The sequence below is a fragment of the Monodelphis domestica genome, chromosome 3 (genome assembly GCF_027887165.1).
Source record: "Monodelphis domestica isolate mMonDom1 chromosome 3, mMonDom1.pri, whole genome shotgun sequence".
In the NCBI taxonomy this organism is placed as follows: Eukaryota; Metazoa; Chordata; class Mammalia; order Didelphimorphia; family Didelphidae; genus Monodelphis; species Monodelphis domestica.
The window spans coordinates 288,890,103-288,909,215 of NC_077229.1; the positions used below are offsets into that span (position 1 = coordinate 288,890,103).

The 19,113-nt window shown below is 34.7% G+C and overlaps 1 protein-coding gene across 1 annotated transcript in view; it reads right to left on the reverse strand.

Annotated features, from left to right (window-relative positions):
• Positions 1-19,113, reverse strand: part of CCDC178 (coiled-coil domain containing 178) — a 682,244-nt gene that overhangs the window by 96,990 nt on the left and 566,141 nt on the right. The gene's annotated exons all lie outside the window — the stretch shown is intronic.

Genomic DNA, 19,113 nt, shown 5'->3' on the forward strand with positions numbered 1-19,113 from the left:
TATTTGAAGTGAAGCAATGAGTTCAATGTTTGAAATCTTAGGATAACCTGAGGACAAAGGGGGCATGGGACAGTAGTTCTTCATAACTGAAAGAAAATGAAAGAGAAGATGTCTAGAGATATTGTGATGACTGATGAATCCTATCTGAATAAAAGGAAGAAGAGCCTTGATTATAAAAATGAGTCTATATTACATTTTAATGAAAGAGGAGGTAGCTTAAGTTAGTGATTATTAATATTAAGTGTATGTAATATATTGGGAAAGTATATTCTTGACCAGAGTTGACTCAGTTTAAATCTATGAAACAAAATTTCTTCATCTGTAAAAATGAGAAGGTTGGACTAGGTGGACTCTAAATTGCCTTTAGGATTTAATGTCTATGATTCTATAATCCTTATATTCTTTTACTTTTTAACACTCCACTCTTATGGTACTTCTACCTCTGACAGATCTTTTGATAATTACTCAATCTAGCATGTTGCATAGAACATCTTTGTAGGAACTGAGAAGACAAGGATAAAATTCAAATTCATACAATGCAAAAAGGCATAGATTGGTTGTATCCCACATCATTAAAGGAGTTTTCTCATCAATTATACAATGCAAATCCATTGAAGTATCCAAATATATTCATATATCCTGTTGTTTAGTAATTTTTCAATCATGTCCAATTCATTGTGACCCTATTTGAGGTTTTCTTGGCAAAGATAAGGAGTTTTTTGCCATTCCTGTCTCCAGTTTATTTACAGATGAGAAAACTGAGGTAAATTGGATTAAATGACTTCCTTAGAATCACATAGCAACTAAGTGACTGAAGCCTGTTTTGATCTCAAGAAGAGGAGTCTTTCTGATCTTAGGTCCAGCACTCTATTCACTGTGCCATTTAGTTGGTCTACATTCATATAGAGAAAGATTTCCCCTCCAGAATCACTGCCTTGTCATGGCAGAGGGGTTAATGTAGCCTAATGAAACTGTGAGCTATGCCATACATGGCTACCCAAGATGGACAGGTCATAGTGGAAAGCTCTGACAAACGATGACTTGCTCGAATAGGATATGGCAAACCAATCTAGTATCTTTAGCCACAAAACAGAAAAGGATGGCTTGCTATGGTCCATGAGGTCATGAAAAGTCAGATACAATTGAAAAACTGAACAACTCTTTTCATTGATATGTAGATTGTATGCATAAAGGAATATGAAGATATATCACGAAGTATAGATATAGTTGTGATACTCTAAATGTAGACATCATTTTGAATGGTTTCTAGTGACCAGTATTTCAAAGTAGTACAGATTCTAGTATATAAAATGAATTATATATGTAAATATATATAGAAGGCATACATATATCTGTGGCATAGATTATGATACCCTATCTAATACTATATTGATTTAGTAAACAGTAACTAATTGATACTAAGCATATGCCATCTAAGCCAGTGTGTACATATATTTCTATAGTGAATATTTGGTCTAGCCATTAAAGAGGACTCCCACCATCACAAGAACAAGAATTGCAAAACCATCCATGTATTATCATCCAGTGTGTTATTTGTTTCTATCCCCTTACATTTTTCATAAAAGGTTCATACAACTTACCAGAGGACTTTCTCTAGATCTCTTGTGTGTGTGTGTACATATATACACATAAAACCTATTTATTATAAGTATTTTTATTATAAGTATTGATATAACCAGAATAGCTTCCCCCCAAAAAATTTTCCAAACATTTCAATTTCTCTTTAACCATAGCTCACCTTAAGGTGAGTTGTCTTCATCATGAATGAGATCTTGAGAGCAAATGAAGTCCATAAGTTTAATGTTCAATGTATAAAGAAAACTTTCTTTTATTTATTCTTTTTTCAACATTCAAAGGGTGATCCATCACTCAGGATTTAATACACAAATCTATGTTCACCCTATTTATATATTTCATAATTCATAAAAGAGTTTTTAAAAGTCATAATTTTTCTCTCAACCTTCATTTTTTCAATTGAAGGCTATTAGAATAAGAAGTGTGATGTATATACTTGGCTGGCTATATTTACTATTATCATATGAAAATGGACATGTGAACTGAGGTAGAGAGAGGAATCAAAGATATCTCCAAGGCAATGAATGTGGGTGAATGAAAAGATGGTGGCATTTTTGGCAAAAATAAGGAAGCTGGGAAAGGGAGAAGTCAGAAGGTTGTACTGGTCTGAATCCTCAACTGAGACTTTTTGCTTTGAGAGATGCTAGTAGGAATGTGAATCTACAGCTATGTCATAGACTTAGAGGTGCAATGGATTATTCAGTTAAACTTTTAAAAAGAAAGTTAGTGTATAAGCAAAGTTCATTGTACTCTGTTAGGTGCTGGATATACAAAAATAAATAAAATAAGAACTTTGTCTTCATAGATCATAGTTTAATTTAGTAGGATATAATACATCCAAAAGTAAATATAGTACAAAAGTGATCACACTTTAAACCCTGCATATGAATTCTATTTCCTAGTTTTCAACTGATTACTCTACTTGGCTATCTTACTGGAATTTGAAATTTAACAATGTGCAAAACTGAATTCCTTATCTCTCCCCCAAATCCTGCTTATGCAAACTATATATTCCCAGTTGCCCCAGTTCTTAACTGCAGAATTATCTTAGACTCTTCTCTTTCTCCCTCCTTCTACAACCAGGTATCAGGTTGTTTTGATTCTATCTCATTCCTTCATGGGAGAAGACACATACATAGATGAATAAGAGACTCCATGACACATAATTAAAACAAACACATCTTACAGTCAATACTGTGTATTGGTTCCATGGAAGAAGAATGGTATGGAATAGGAAATGGGGGTTAAGCAACTTGCCCAGGGTCACAAATCAAGGAAGTATCTGAGGTCAGATTGGGAACCCAGGACCTCCTATCTCTAGGCTTGACTTGCAATCCATTGAACTACCCAGTTGTTTCCCCCCCTTGATACATAATTAATGTAAAATGAATTGCTTTATGAGGTTTAATAGTCATTATTGAAAGAGCCTAACTTTCTGAGAGAAGGCTTCAAGGAGAAGGTGGTATTGGAGCTGAGTTTTTAAAGGTAGAAAGGATTCAGCAAAGTACAGTGGAAAGAGATCTCAAGTTGCAGCACTAAACTCAGAGTTGTGGGACCTATGTTCAAATCTCATAGTATCCATTTTCTACATATGAAACAACAGGCAAGTCACTAAATGTTTTTGAGTCTGTTTCTTCATCTATAAAATGAAAGAGCTAGACTTTTAAAAGCCCTTCAACTTCTTGATTTATTATCCTAAGAAGAAGGATACTTTAAACTCCCTGGTGTCTCTAGTGTCTTATGTAGTGCCTCCCATAAAACAGGTGCTCAATAAATATATTTTGAATTGAATTCAAATGGATTGGATTGGATAGAAATAGGTTTGATTGTCTGCTATGAGTGTGGGAAGGCAGGCATGAGGGATGTTGGACTGCTTGAAAAGAAAGGAGATTTGGGAGAGTTGTAGCGTTCAAGCCTTTGGACAATCTATAAGTCAGAAATTCAGTGGATTTAACATGCAAGTAAATATTTAACATAACCTTGATGATGATAATGCTGATTGTAATGGTAGTAAAGATGAAAAAATCCCATGCTTCTCCAAACAATTAATGTCTATTACACTGTAAGGCCTTGAAATTATACCTCTTTGCTATGCATTGGCATAGGCTCAATGCCAATTTGGCTAAGAGAAGTAGTGCCAGGGAATATAAGGAAATAATTTGGCTTAATATTAACTTCATAGGTAGACTAAAAGGGAGAGTAAAGTATAATTATGTCTACATTTAAAACAATCCATCAGTAATGATGTGCGGCCAGGTGTTTGTTAATGAATTCTGTCTTGTGGCTTGCTGCCAGCACCACAGTCATCTTTTCCCACAGCTCTAGGTTACAGTATAGCTCCTCCCATGATAATGATCTGAAATCAGTTTGCAAAAATCAGTTTGCAAAAGTTTATTTAGTTTACCTTAATTTATAAAATTTATAAAGTACTAAGCACAGTGTCAGGTACACATACAAGCACTTAATAAACACTTGTTTCTTACCATACTTCCTTCTCTCTTGTCTTATGTTGATCTTTGTTCATGTAATAATCTTTTCTCTTAAACCAATGAAATTTTAGACTCACTTGTGATCTAAACATCAAGTACAGCACCTTATGCATAGAAAATGCTTCATAAATATTTGATGAATTGGCTTAATTGGAAAAGCCACCACAACTGAATAAGAAAAAAACTGTATTCTGATTTATTATGGACCTTTTATTTGCAGAATACTAATGTGTTACCTTATTAGGGTCTGCTAACTTAGATGGTCAAAGATGTATAGATCACATAATTGTAAGGTCATATTTGGTAGACTGTGCCTTGGAGTGTAAAGAATCCTGCATTTTGGTCAGAAAACCTAAGAGTTAATCCTGTTTCTATCTCTTATTACCTATGTAACTTTGGACATGTCACTTAAATTATTGGAGTCTCATATGTAAAATAGGAAGGGTTAGAGTAGGTAATTTTTAGGAATTCTTGTTCTAACACTATTCTCTGAGTTTTACTTCTTTTCTTAACTATACCTCCCACTTAGTTGTGAACTGATCCAACCATTCTGGAGGGCAATTTGGAACTATGCCCAAAGGGTGACAAAAGAATATCTACCCTTTGATCCAGCCATAGCACTGCTGGGTCTGTACCCCAAAGAGATAATGGACAAAAAGACTTGTACAAAAATATTCATAGCTGCGCTCTTTGTGGTGGCCAAAAATTGGAAAACAAGGGGATGCCCATCAATTGGGGAATGGCTGAACAAATTGTGGTATATGTTGGTGATGGAATACTATTGTGCTAAAAGGAATAATAAAGTGGAGAAGTTCCATGGAGACTGGAACAACCTCCAGGAAGTGATGCAGAGCGAGAGGAGCAGAACCAGGAGAACATTGTACACAGAGACTAATACACTGTGGTATAATCGAACGTAATGGACTTCTCCATAAATGGTGGTGTAATGTCCCTGAACAATTTGCAGGGATCTAGGAGAAAAAAACACTATGCATAAGCAAAGGATAAACTATGGGAGTGGAAACACCGAGGGAAAGCAACTGCCTGAATACAGCAGTTGAGGGGACATGACAGAGGAGAGACTCTAAATGAACACTCTAATGCAAATATTATCAACATAGCAATGGGTTCAAATCAAGAAAACATGTAACGCCCAGTGGATTCACGCATCGGCTATGGGGGGTGGGAGGAGGAAAAGAAAATGATCTATGTCTTTAATGAATAATGCTTGGAAATGATCAAATAAAATATAATAAAAAAAACTATACCTCCCACTTAATGACTATATAACTACTACATAACTAATCTGATCACCTAGTTACGTGTGAATCAATGCATCGGAAATGGTCTGAGAGATCATATTACTCATCTCTTCCAATATAAGGAAACTGAGTCACAGAAAGACTATATGACTTCTTTAACATCACTGGCCCATGTCAGACTAGAACTAAAGCTCTTCGTTTCCCAGTCCATTCATTGTCCATTCAAGGACACCATGTTGACTCACATCTAAAGAAAAACAAATCCACTGGGAAACAATATATCTTTATGTATCTAATATATATCTAATGTCCATTCTATATTATATTACAAATACTGTTAATATAAGAAAATTTTAGTCACACAATAAACATTTATTAAGTACCTACATTTATTAAGTAAATATATTTATTAAGTATTTTTTTGCTAAGTGGTGGGGATACAAAGAAAGCTAAAAGGCAATCCCTGTTCTCAGGAGCTCACAATCTAATGGAGAAGACAAACCAGCAAACAATTAAGTACAAACAAGTTACATAAAAGCTATCTGGGAAATAATCAGAAGAGAAAAGGCATTAGCATTGAAGGGATAAGGTGAGACTTAGCTAAGACTTGAAGCAAGAAAGAGAAACCAGAAGGCAAAGGGGTGGAGGAAAAGCATTCCAGATGTGGGAGACAGCTAGTGAAAATTCCTGGATTTTGCAGATACATTGTCTTATTTGAAGAAGGGCAAGGATGGGATGCCAGTGTCACCAGATCAAAGAATAAATGAGGCTATAAAATGTAAAAAGACTGAAAAAGTCTAGGGGTAATATGGGGGACAAGATTATTAAGGGCTTTGGATACCAAATACAAATGTTTATATTTGATTCTGGAATTGATAGGGAGCTGCTAGAGTTTAATGCACACATGTGTATATTTTATGTGTTGTGATCAGACGTGTGCTTTAGGAAGAACACTTTGACAGTTGAGTAAAGAATGTACCAGAGAAAAGAGAGACTTTGGGCTAAAAAACCAACCAGCTGGCTATTGCAATAGGACAGGCATAAGGTGATGGGGGCCTGAACCTGGGAGAAGTCACAGTAATAAAATCATCCTTTGAATACTTAGCAGATGCTAGTACCAGTAGCTCACTGCCAGGAAGCTTGTACTCTGTTTTGTCTGTTTATTTTTTAGATATTTGTAATGAACTTCCTTTAATTTTTCCTTGCTCTTTCACCTAACTCTCTAAAGGTGTGCATTTGGGTGACAATTAGACTAAAGAGGAGTAGTTTGTTACCATGGAACCTCTACTGGCCCATGAGGGGATCAAATGCTGGTCAATGGATTGACCTTGAATTCCATTTGGTTTTGCTTTTTTTGTATCTGAAGACCATGGCCTTATTTTCTATCATCTTGATGAGAGAATTTGAGAGCTCCAGCCAAGAGTAACTTAGAAGTCTGACGTACACATGAAATTCAACATGGTCGTTTTCCTATTTTTCTGTCAGGTTTTTGCTTTCTCTTTTTCCACTACAGAAGATCTATTTTATAATGGGCTACTGATCAGACCTGCAATTCTAATGGCAGAATCCCAGAGGAAAACATGTTTCAAATGTAAAGTATTCCCTTCTGATTCCCTGGCAGTTGTAGGAGGGAGAAGAATTCCTTGATGTATGAAGTCACTGTCACCATTGTCAAAGCATAGTGGTGCAGGAAATGAACCACAAATAAAAGCAAGGATTGTTTCTTCTATGGCATCCGAAGACTAGGGCTTGGGTCTATAATATCTTTCAATAGACAAACATAACAAGCAGCATTGTATACTAGGGATTCTTAACTCTTTTTTGAGTGCCATGTCCCCCTTTGACAGTTACGTGAAACCCAAGGTTTAGACTCCTTCTTGAAGGCTTTTAAATGCATACAATAAAATCCATAGGGTTACAAAGGAAACCAATTATATTAAAATAGTTGTCAAAATATTTTCAAAAACTAAGTTTACAGATTCCTAGTATATATGTAGAACTCAAATCAAATGTGCCATTCTTTCTAATATTTACAGATATTTTTGTACATACATTTATTTATATATAAACATATAAGTGTGTACATATCTCTTAAGCCATAGCTATAATTATGGATAGCATTTTTATATAAATATAAAAATACATAGCAATACATACATAGGTTTATATATTATACATACACACACAAACACACACACACTTTTTATTTCCTATAAAGCTTCATCAAGGGACATAAAGTGGAGAAGATTCTGCAGACCCACAAACTCCAGCAGAAGGCATAAGAAAGGCTAGCTACTCAGGATTACCATCTCGATATGATGAAGTACAACTCAACTCCCCTAACAATCAGGACCATGAATGTAGTTCATTCCCCTTTCCTTTAAAGAATTTTAAGTATTCATATTTTTCTTTAAGGGTTCTTGAAGTCTAAATTAAACCACAAAAAGTGCCAATAAAGTAACATTAAGGATGGCCTGAAATCCAAGAGAGCAAGAAAATTCAGAGGTAGGTTAACATTCTTTACTTGCTCTTCATCCTTAAATCATGCTGCTGAGTTAAGGTATTAGAATGATCTAAGACAGTGTGCCATCTCTCATGCTGTATAGTATACATTACAATTGCTGAATTAGAGAACAGCTAGCCTGCAAATTATTATTTTAAGTACATGTTCTTTGGGGGTTTAGATATAGGTCAGGCATCCATAGTTACTATAGTGTTTTAGGAATGGATGTGTAACCCTCTGCTAAGAAGGGATAATCTCTGGGCTTCACATTAAGGAAAGCATTATTGGGACACATTCAAAATTTAACAGTTTCCATGGATTTGTTAATATTAGGAAAATGAATTTATTTATCTTTGAAAATGGTACTTTATCTTTATGAGTGGCTGAAATGTGCCTTTTTTTTAAGCCAAGACTGTCTCAATATAAGTTGCAAATTCAAACATTCAGGCATGAAAGTCTTTTCCTTAAGTTGTTTTCAAGCTTCATCCTTTTTTCTGCAATAACTAAAGCAAAGCCACAGTATCTGCAACCATTTGCATCTAAGGAAGAGATGTTTTGCTTTGGTGATATAGTTAATGAGTCTAAAAATATTCAGTATAATAATTCTGTCAAAGCCCCCACAGTCTCCTCATTGAGCAGAAGCCTGCAGGATTCCAATGGGGAGCCAAGTAATGAGCTCTCAGCATTCGCTCCCACACCGTCCAGGCGAAATGTACTCGGGCCTCTATGGTTCCACATCATTAGCAACATGAAACAAAGACACATGCTTGACTTTAATAAGCGACTAAAGTTGCTGGCTTACTAGGCTGTTACTGCACGTAAACTCTTATTTCTGTATGACAAAACAGTTCCTTGCAAACAGAAAGCAGGGAGGGCCTTGCCAAACAGAGTTGGGTTTAATTTAATGTGGCAAATGATTGAATGGAGTGGAAAAAAAGGACACAGGAAGTGATGAGTTTCTGACACGCTAAGTCTCCTGGGCTCTCTGCAGACTGCAGTCTCGCTGTTGGAGATGATGGTTACGGTGGGCTGCAGTGATCAGGCTATGGGCATATGTGACTGAGTTTTAGTTGATATTCTTGCAAGACAGGAAGTGAACAAGCTTATTTCCCACTGGGAAAGGTTCAGACATGATTAACTTGGGCATGACCAAATAGGTCAATAATATGACAATGAATTTCTAGCACTTTAATTAAGTGGGAAAATCTGTGTGATTTGTTCTTCTTGTTCTTCCCATACCAATAATGCATTGGCATGGATTGGTTTGGTCTTTCATTAAATGAAATTACATTGTTCCAATTTAAGAAGATTAAAAAATAATTTGTTAATTTCATAAAATAGCATGTAATGTTTTGTTTTTTCCTTTCTAGTTTATCTCTGCATGTTAAGATTGAAGAATTAATCTGGAGATTCTGCATGAATACTAATTGCAGCAAGAGAAATACACCCATATCATGGTAAGTATTACTCGTATTTATCATTAGACTAAAAAGGTAGAAACATGGGAGAAGTAGGAAGAAATTAAACACTTAATATGGAAATCAGAAACACATTTACCTCATAATTACCTTAATTCCTCTTATTTTCTTTTATTCTATGGACACACCTTATTTCACTTTTATCCAAAGAAAATTTCACATATACATATATGTTAAATCATATAATCTTATTTGGAAGAGGTTTTAGGTAGTAAAATATTTATGCATTTTGTTGCTTGTTATGTCATAAAACGAAAGGGAAAATTAAAAAATAAATCTGATCCTATCTGCTTTTTGTAATCAAAGTTCTTTCTACAATATCCCTTAAAAATAGTCTTCCATCCATTTCAACACATTTACTGCCAGGTAATACTTTTCCTTATGGGAAAACCTCTTCTACTGATGAAAAGAATTGTTACAAAGTTCTTCCTCATTTTAAGCCAAAATCTTCCTCTCTATGATTGTTACCCTATTGCTTCTTATATTATTCTCTAGAGTATCTCAGAATAAGTATAATTCCTCTCCTATGAAATTGTCCTTCACATAGTTCAAGAGTTACTATGACTCCTATTGACTCATACTATTGACTCTCATGTCCACTTCCTCATTTCTACAAATCTCTATGACATTGATCTACACATATTATCAAGGACATTTTTAATGAAAATATGAAAAGAGAACAGACAGGCTTTCACAAGGACATTCTGCCAGAGTATAGTTCTTTAGTCATTCAATTGACTGAAGGGCACATGGAATACAAAAGTGCTTATTCTGTGTTGACAATTAAAAAAAAATGGTTCAGTAAATCAAAATTCAGCCTTTAAATTCTTCTTCAAGGGAGATAATGCATATTTTAAGAAAATTATAGGATTCTTTGATAAATCAGAGCAATACAGAAAAGTCAAGCAAGAATTGATTAAGCATCTACTGTGTGTCAGGCAACCTGTTTTAAAGGCTGGGAGCACAAAGACTAAAGGAACTCACTCCCTGCTTCAGAGAAGTTATATCATATTCTACCACCTGGGACAAAAATATGCATATCCACAGATATCCACAAAAAAGTTACAAGATAATTTTGAGGGAGAAAAAACTAAGTGCTGGTAATAGATAGTGTTTTAGTGTGTAATAGATGATATTTTGAGGGTGTATTTGATGTATACTAGATAACTAATGGATCAGGTCGTTTCTTCTTTTTGCCTAACCTCCTCTCTTTTGTACCTCCCTTTTCAGAAGCCTTTCAGCCTCCCTTCCCCCTTTCTTTAGTCTTCTTCAAGTCACTCAGTGTGAGCTTTGAGGTTTCAATGAAATAGTTCTTAATCTTCTTTGTCAAACAAGGGATTTATTTGGGGAAGACAGGACAAGGGTGAAGGATGGAGGTAAGATGGATGGGATTTCCCTATTTTCTACAATGAGTGTTAGATTGGAGGATATTGAGAGAAATGGCAATCTAGTCATTAGCATGAAACAGAATCAGTCAAAAAGAGATATAAGGACTATCGTCCTTCTTCTTTTGCCTCCAAATAAGCCAAGCCACCTCCAACTTGATTATCCCAAGCCCCAGAGATAAATCCAGTTTCTTCCTTCACATTATCCAGAAGCCAAAGACTTTCACCCAAGTCCAGTCTAGCAGTTGGCTCTTGCCCCCAACTGTTTCCCAGTCACATTCCAAATGGAATCTTCATTTGACTGTCAGATTATCAATCTCCAGATTCTTGTCCTTTGCATGCATGCCTCTTCCACAAGTGGGAATAGTCCAGGGTGGGGTGGGACAGGAAAGGGCTCATGCGAAATTTGGCATCTTAGCTAAGTCTTGAGGAAACCTAATAATTCCATAATGCATAGATGGAAAGAGAATGCATTACAGATACACAGAACAGCTGGGGGAAAGCTGTAGAGATTCAAGATAGAATGACATGTGAGAAAGAGCAAAAAGTATGGTTGAAACAAAGAGGATGTGAAGATATTGTACTTGCCATTAGGCTGAAAAGGTAAGTTAGGAATAGGTCACAGAGATCTTTAAATGCCAAACATAGTAGTTTGGAGATGATAGCTAGCCACTGGAGTTTATTCAATATTGAGTTTGGGAAGGAGAAATGACATGGCCAGATGTGAATTTTTAGGAAAATCACTTCAGAAGTTCGTGAAATGTGAATAATAGATTGGAGTGGAAATGTCAGCACCAAAGACACTATTCTCATAGTCCAGAAGACATGGGATATAGTGTGGCACTATGAGTGAATAGAAGCGAATGGGTACAAGATGGCAATTTTGTTTTATTATCTTCTGATTATTCACATGTCAAATTTATTTGCTAATTTCGTGATAGATTCCAGTTTCATAATCCAAATTAAAAAGGGAATTTCTATAAGGGATAAGTTTTTCCAGAAGTTCCTATTTGTAGATAACATAGTGATGATAATATCCAGTCCCAGATCCTTCCAGCGCCTCCTAAATGAGAGTCTCTATCACTCAAAAGAATTCAATCAATTCACACAGGAGAACTAAATGTATGAAGAATGACTATTCAGACATATACTTAACTGGAGCTGGTCCATCAGCAACTCATTTTGGATAGTCACTAAGATAGATACAAGACAATGATATTGCCTAGATCTGAACTGAACAAGGGAAAGATAGATCGAATTTAAGAAATAATACAGAATTTTCATCAATCCTAAGCCTTTGGCTAAACAACAATGATGCCCTCCACCACTCCCACAACAAAAACTATATCTTTATATGCCAATGTTATTGGAGGGATGTTACTGGGCAGCAAATCATGGAATATCACAATCATTGAAGACCTCACATTTTGAGACACTGAAATAACAATAGGGTGGCAAATGGTGGACAGAAATGAGCTGCTCCGTAAGACTGATGATGAACTGTGCATATGTAGTAGTATAAGATATAATCAAAGAGATGTTTGACAAGAAATGGTGTCAGACTAGCCATGCGCCAAGAGTTAAGCCAGTAACAAATGGACAGATTGATTGAAATAGTCAAGTATTATGTCCCATGTTTCCTCCAAAGGCTGTTTTCTTTAGATATTCCTGATATAATTTTCATCACTATTTGTAATCTACTTTTCAAGATGTTCTCTAGCTTGGAAATATTTCTCTTAAAAGTTGTCACTAAGAATTAAACACTATATTTTAAATGGAATCTGACCATAATGGAGCACAATGGGACTATTTATCTTCTATGATCTAGCCTCAATGCTTCTATTACTATATTTTAATATTGCATCAGCTGTTTTTGGAGCCATATCATACAATGGACTCATAGTGATCTTAGGATCAAATAAGATTTCCAGGTGTTTTTCACATAAAATTATGTCAGTCCAGGCCTCCCTTATTCTATACTTTCCCAATTAATTTTAAAAATCTATATGGAAGACTTTATATTTATTTTTGTTCAATTTCTTCTTTATATCTTTCTACTGATATAACCTGGAGACAATTAAACTATGTAAAGGGAACCCTTTCCTCCCAGGGTCATGAGCTTTCTTCTCATCTGACCCATTCCATTAGCATGACTGGAACACTCCAAACAGAAGTCACAGGTTAAGAGCCCTAGGAACATGACCCAGAACGAAGGGTTACAAGTATGAATCAGAGAGACTTTGGTTTCTGAGATATGATAAAGCAGCTCAAAGATATGGTAAGGGACATGGAGAAAAGGGTTATAAAAGATGAGACCATAGAGGAGACCCAGTGTCTTTGGCATACACTTTCATGTGCTGATAAGATTCTTTTTCCAAAGAGACTACCAGACTTCCACATGGAGATCAGAACCTTGTTGGGGAGTGAGCTGAAATTCTATGGGTCATATTTTTAGAGTGATAGGCTAGAAAATAATTTTCTACTTCCTTCCTTCCTTCCTTCCTTATTTATTTCTTATACTATATTTATATTAAATTGTTAAACACTACTCTCAACCTTATGACTTGAGTTACTTTTATAAACGGTGACCACAACAATTTTTTTACTTATATTATTTAACAAAACCAATTTCAAAATATTGCATGTAGCTTTTTAATTATTATATATTACATTTATTTTCATTATTACAAAACATACAGTGTGTCAAACAACATATTGGCTATCCTTCCTAGGTTTGTTATCTAAAGTTTTGATAATATGATCCTCCAGTAAAGTTGTTATTTAAAAAAAAAAATTCATTACAAAGCCAAGGGATACAGAATTACAAATTCACCAACAGGTTGATATTGATTGATAATCTTTGTATACCTTTATATAATCACCTAATACTAGTGCCACAGGACCCCTATTCTCCCTATTAACTCTCTTGATGACCTCATCAGCTTCTCTAGATTTAATGTTTGTATTTATGCTTGATCTTATATATGTATGTATATAAATATACATGTGTGTATGTAGATATATATATATAAACATTATACATTCATTTTATATGCAATATGTACGTGTGTATCCACCTCAGTCTCTCTCATGAACTTTAGTCCAGCATCACATTTGCCTACTGTACATTTCAAAAAGGATAACCAAGAGATACAATGAACTCAACACATTTGAGAGTTCATTATCTTCTGCTTCAATAACAGCCCTTTTCAAACTTCCCTATTTCTGTTCATGATTTAGCTAACACTTTTGTTCAATCCTTGCCTAGATTATTGTAGCAGCTTCTGAATTGTCCTGCCAGAATCTTTTACTTCCCCATTAGTCCATTCTCCTTACCACATCCAGAGAATTTTCCTAAGCATGAATGTAACATGTCAGTCCTCTAGACAACAAACTCCTTTGGCTTCTTATTGCCTCCCAAATAAAATATGAATTCTTCTGTAAAGCTTTCAAAGGCCATCACAATTTTGTTCTAATTGATCTTTCTAGTCTCATTGTACTTTATTCCCTTTCTGGCACTGCTATATAGTCAAAGTGGCCTCCTCTTTTCCTCTCCAGTTCCTGTTTTTTACTAGGTATCCACCCTACCTGGGATACACTCACTACTCACCACTGCCATTTAGATTCTCTCTTTTAAGATGTAGATTTAAGATTATCTTCTTTACTTTCTATTTAAGAATTTTGTATTTATTTCTGTTTCTATTGTATTTATTTTTATATACCTAAAATAATTGTGTTATTTCCCCCCAATATACGGTAAGCTTATTGTGAACAGGTATTAATTCATTCAATACATTTCCCCCCAGCTCCTAGGAGTTACTTAATAACTACTTACTGATCAATTGGACTTAGACAGCTAAGATTCCACCTAACTGTACTCTCATCAACTATATATTTGCTCATCCCAAGGAAAATATGTCATAAGAAACCCAATGAAATGCCTTGGTATATCAATCTAATATCTTTAACAATAAATGGAAATAAGATTAGTTTAATGTAGATTATTCTTAGTGAACTCATTTTTGTTCCTCAGATTCGACAAAATATTTTCTAAGTGATCAAATGTCACCTATTCAAAAATCTATTCTAAAAAATTCCCAAGGATTTATTATGAAAGTTACTTTTTTCATTTTTTAATGAAGATTTGACTGCTTACAGTTTTCAAATAACTCTTCTGTTCTGACATCTCTTGTCATACAATCACTTGACATTGCCCCAAACACTTCTTTTGATATAATTGTAATCACATCAATAAATTCTTTTAGCACCCTTGACCTGAAGGCAAGAGCATTTAAACTGCCTATTTATTATTTTACTATAGTCATTCCTATTTTGTACTGCCATTACTTCTTTACTATAGTTACTTCTTTACTATAGTTAGTTTTCCTTTTTATCTATTAAACCTGTTTTCTTAGATGTAGAAGAGAGAAGCAAAATGGGAGGTAGGTGATTTTCTGTCTTACGTCTGTCATCACAATCTTCTCCAAATAGATGACCTGTCCTTTGGTGTATTGTTTGTAACATAACTTTGAAAATCTTTTTGTTTCCATTTGAATTCTTCTAAGATAGCTTATTCTGGTCATTTATCTCAAATTAATTTTTTAGGTTCAGGTGACTTTTGAGTATTCATTCTTCTATCTTTTGAATCTAATTAATATTCAAATGAATCTATGATTTTATCAGTGTTGATAATTAACCCAACAATGCACATTACAACTCCTTAATGATCAACCTTTCTGTGCAAGTTGTCCATGACCCTTGATGCATCATTTAATCTCTTTGTTCCCTCATGCAACTCTCTAAGAATACAAACTGTAGAAAAGACAGTCTACCCTGATAGAGAAAGTTCTTCATCAGAATCTTATTACACTGGTAATTTGCATATACATAAGTTCTATGTGTTGTCTAACTTTGCCATAACCTGGACAATATGCATTCCTAATCCATTTGCTTTTTTCTGTGTGAATAATGAAGTCTTTTGGGTGGTGAAAGATCTCTTCTACATGATTCTGTACTGTTCTAGAGCATGATAAATTAAGTAGAATATTCTTCACAAATGTTTATGGAAGACGCTACCATTCATCTGAAATCTCTGTTCAATTTAGGGTCTGTATTAGTCTGTCCTCAGTGATGATGATAAACAACTATAAGGAGGCATTTTGCAGTCCTGAATAAAATTCTATTTTTTTTCCTACATTTTTTAATGTAACTATGTGATGGTAAAGTTGTGTTATACTATGGAAAAACCCTGCCTATTCCCAGGTCTGGCTATCACTGAAGGTGCCTTTTATGAATGTGTAGGTATTTTTGTAAGAAATATACATGGAAGTTTGTAGGTTTTGACATCCTATTTTTTTAAACGCTTACTTTCCATCTTAGAATCAATACAAAGTATTGGTTCCAAGGCAGAAAAGTAAAAAGGGCTCATCCATTGGGGTCAAGTGACTTACCCAGTGTGACAAAGGTAGGTGATGCAGCCTCTGTCTGTGGCCATATTTGAACTGATTGCCTCTTATCTCTAGACTTCCTTCTCTATCCACTGAGTCACTTAGCTGCCCCTCTTGGCATTCTTTTTATCAATCATTTTTTTACAGATCCAAGCTTTGCCCCCTCTTCCATATCTCTGAGATTTCTTCCTTATCCTTCTTATTGCTTTTGAAGTGATCCCTCAATGCTCACTCAGTTAGCTCTCCAGGATGGATCTATTTATGTCCAGTTGATCCAATTAATTTTTCCTTTATTCTCTTTAATAACATTAACTACTTCTTTGTAAAACAAATCTGGAACTATCATGTTGAATATGGATGGGGTTAAAAGAGTTTGTTTAAATCTTTGCAAATATTTTTCTATTACTCTTCTGCCTGTCTATTTTCCTTCTACTTTCATCTTCAAATGCCATAAAAATGGATTTGCTTCTTTGAATCTCTTACTAAATTTTCTTTATGCCAGTCTTTCACTCTATTGCTTCTTGATGTTTTGTGAAGTAAACTAGCACACAATCTACCATTATCATTTCACATATGATTTTACAAATGAGAATATATTCTAGACAGTTATTGTCATTGGCTGCTATATCTTTCCAATAAACAAATAAGTCATATATTTGCTAATGAAGAAACTAATATAGAATTGCAATATTTCTATATGAATTCATTTATTTTCTCAAACCTGGCCTCTGAGGGTCAGGCAGCTCAGTTCCCAAGTAAATTCTCTAAAGTAATTTACTCTTAGGCTCCAAGGCATCCAAGTGGGTTCCAGCGTTTGTCTTTTGTTAAAGGTGATTATCTCTACTGTTTTATCTATAAATAAGAACATCCTCCCCAAGGCATTCAAAAGCACATGCCCCTTTATCTGTGCTAAATATATCATCTTGATTTGGGGTTACCAGGTCTATCATAGGAGAAAGAGTCACTAAAGACATAATTGAGGCAACTTGTGTTTTTTAGCCAGATTACTGGAGGAAGCTGGGTTTTATAAACTTGCTGATATTCCATTTCTTAAAGTACTAGACAAAAGGCCAGTTGATGACATTTCCCTAGTTCAATGAAGATGTGGGGATCTACCTATCTGAAAAATTAGCCTTCCCTACTAATCACTGTGATGATATATTGGGTACAGGGGTGGGATCTATAATACTACCTCCTTTTTTAAAATATCCACCAATTGGGATTGCCAGGGCAGATTTAAAAGATGAACTGTGAGACCAATGAGAAGGAAGATACACTCTTGGAATCAAAGATGCCTAAGGGTGTCATTTGGCAACTTTCCATTCAAGCACAAATTTAGTTGACCAATCCTTCAATCAGAATGTATGCTCCTATTAATAGAGAATCAGGGAAATGGCCTCATTTATTAATAGAGAGTCAGGGAAATTACCTCATTTTATTTATTGGTTAAAATTCTGAGGGCTACTTTGTCTAACATGATTTTATACTTTTTTTTGGTCTCCTTGTTATAATGATTGATTTACACTGGTTGAATTTTTGTGTGAAATAATTTTAATCTGTGTCTATATCCTTTATTCTATTCATGTCTTATTTTTCACCATCAAATACTTTTTCAAATAGGTTTGAATATTTTTCCTAAATTTTTCCCCATTTTTGTTCTTTCTCTTAATTCATACACATTTTTATTTTCTCAGGTAACTGGCCAAGGAATTATTCTTAAATTATAAAGACTCATTATTAATGAGTCCAAAGAATATTGTTACTCAAAATCTGTATTCCTCAATTGCACTGGCTTCTTAAAATACTCATCCCTTTACTCCTGCATTGATATTGTTTAAGATTGCAGAGATTATGTTTTGGAAGCCCCTAATCCCTCATAAACTAATTTCTCTTTTATAATCTCTGCCTTTGTGATTAAATTTTTATTATCTCTAAGTATTAAGTAAACAACTTCATTAAAAGCTTGGTAAAAAGTCTGATTTTGTATCCCAATAAGATAAAAAAAAATCTGGGAATCAGAGAAAAGAAGTGATATTTTGCTTAAAAGAAAAGTGTTTGTTTTGATAATTTTATCATTTTGAAGGTAATGATTTCTTTTTTCAGATTCCCAGATGGTTGAATACATCAACATAATAGATATATTCCATGTAAGATTACAATGACCATGTCATTTCATAATAGCATTGTCCATACATTATAACCAAACCCTATCATAAAACCACAAGACCCCACTACCATACTATTTAGTCAACTTTACATTTATAGTATTTACTATGTATGGATATGCCTTTTGTGATGTAGTTTTACCCAATATTGTGGGGGTTTTGTTTTGTTTTGTTTTGTTTTTTGCAGAAAAAGAATGTTAGGCAGATAGCCTTATAACGTTCTGTGATTGACTAACCTAAGTGTTGTCATTGTGATTTTACACAGGTTTGTGGAGGTAAACTTAGCTGCATATTTTAAGCTTTTCCTTCATCTCTTCAAAGAATTGTAGTTGAATTTCTGTACAAACCATGCTTTCTGTTAAGATTTTTATTGTAGATATTTTGCAGTCATTGTCTTCTTCTGGCAAAGACTGATTGTTGCCTCTCTTAATCTGAGCAATAGTTAGGCTGCTGCCAGATTTGGCACCATTTGGGAAGTTCTGCTGGTTCAGAATGACAGAATTGTAAGTTTCCTTTTGGTATGGCATTCCTTGGCCTAGTTATTTCTTAGCAGAATTCAAATTGGTCTAGATTCTAGAACTGAGATCCTTCTCTGCTCCTTAAATCTGAGCCACAGAGTAGCTACTTGCTTCTGAACCTCATCTCCACTCCAGGGAGGGAGAACAGATATATTCTACCTTGGATTTGTGACACAGTACTAGTTAGCAAGCAACAAAGATGCCAGTTCTCACCTGTCCCCATCTTGGTGTCCAGTGTCTGGGAACCTCTGCTTACCTTGATATACAATC